Source organism: Phoxinus phoxinus (genome assembly GCF_949152265.1).
Source record: "Phoxinus phoxinus genome assembly, chromosome: 16".
NCBI classification, from domain to species: domain Eukaryota; kingdom Metazoa; phylum Chordata; class Actinopteri; order Cypriniformes; family Leuciscidae; genus Phoxinus; species Phoxinus phoxinus.
In genome coordinates, this window is record NC_136891.1 from 4959743 (window position 1) to 4961812 (window position 2070).

Below are 2070 nucleotides of genomic sequence, written 5' to 3' on the forward strand. Positions count from 1 at the left end.
CTTAGGCAAAAAATATGCATGCACAAACATTTAGAAAATGTTAAAAGTGTACAAACTGATCACAATAATAACTTGTAAGGTTGACAAATATCAATGTCAGTGTATATGTCCACTACAAAACAACAAAACAAAAACAACACGCCTTCCACACGCACGCATGCACGCACGCACGCACGCACGCACACTTAGGGTAATGCATTAGTTGGTAATCAGATTACTCTTTTCAAGTAATGAGTAAAGTATAGTATTATGCAGTGGTAAGATATTTTTTTATTGCAAAACAAACAAGCAAGCCCAGCCCAGATGAAGAAAAGTAGTGCAAAAGTAATGTAATGCATTACTTTCCATAAAAAGTAACTAAGTTATGGACTTAAAAAGTAACTTCCCCAACACTAGCCTGGAGTGGCCATTGGGAGAATTGGGAAAATTCCTGGTGGGCCGCTCATTAATTGGGCCGATAGTACCACTTCAACATTAAGAAGTCAGTTTCACACGGGATGCGGAAAGCGCAAGTCTCTAGACAGAAAGCATACTCCATACTTCACACACGGAAAATGTATTACATTATTAATAATTGACCGTTCGCAAAACCCCGCCCTCGAACGGTTCTCGTCCAATCCTAGCTCAGCAACTGTAACTAGGAGAAGGACCTCCGTCAAACATTCCGATTTCAGCAAGATAGTGCAACGATGCGCCTATGGCAGTGAGGTCTGCACGGGCTTAAAACTTGCTGTATTTTATGATTGCTTGCAACTATTATAAAAAAAAATAGGCTACATGTACAAACACCGTTTCACTACGGCACTGCGGCCCCTCATCAGTCAGCAAACAAGAGGAAAAAAGAGAAAAAGCACGGACTTACTAATTACGAAACTTTGATGTGGTTGAACAGGTACACAGTCACAAATTCCTCTGGAACTCAAACATTAAACTTCAAAACAAAGTTCGCGCAGTTGCACAACTATTTACACATATATCCTTCTCAGAAGGCTGAGTTATGAATGAAGAGAACAGCATCGAGAGTTGATGTTTCAGCGCGTCCTCTGATTGCAGTGTTGTGACTGAAATAGCGCGCGCGGGAGCACATGCGCAAAACAGTTTTGTAAAATGATATATAATAAAAAAACAATTATTGATATATAATTTTACAAAACTGTTGTGTGCATGTGCTCCCGTGCGCTATTCTGTCTATACTTTCTGTCGTGCCCTGGAGGATATGTCTGCTGCATTACTCCAAAACACTTAGCTAATGTATGGATCTCAACCCAGCCATGTGTCTGGTTCTCAATTGTTTGACGGGCGTAGTAACAATAACTAAGGGGCGTGGCTTTTGCGAACGGTCAATTGTTAATAATTTATACTATGCATTAAAAAGTGTCATTTTATAGATGAGCATAATCTAAATTTATTTTACTTTGTATATTTTTTAGGTGTGCTTATCAATAAGTTTGATGGTAAAATGTTACTTTGCTTTTTGTTATTTATGTGTATATAAGATACAGGGGTGGTCTTGGGCATTAAAATCCCAGCATTGGAAGCATTGTGTAAACTATTAAGAACATATACATACAAATATAGTCTCAATAGTTTACACAACAATGCTCCCCGGAAGTACGCAATCTGTCATGTGACTGATAACTTGCCCAAAACATAATGTAGCCTATTTTCAAGCATCAACAACACCTCCCAAAATATTCATCTGCAGTATAATAATGAAATAGCACTTGCAATTTCCAGTTGGAAAACAATAAGTCACAATAAGGCTGTCAATGAAAGCACGCTTTTGTCAAATTTTGATTAGTTAAACCACTTTTGAAGTTATTCAATAAATCCAACATCAAAAGCGGAATTAAATCGTTTTTTTTTTTTTACACGACCACTAATCTCAAAAAGTTTAATGGTTTAATGTGATAAAATTGCTGAAATGCTCCGTTTATATATTAAAAGAGAGACTGACAGAGTCAACACACAAACCCTAAACTGACCTTTTCCCTCGGGCACCAACAACACACCGACTCCCGCCTCTTTTGGGCTAATTATCATATCATGTTACGTCAGCGGAGATGGGCG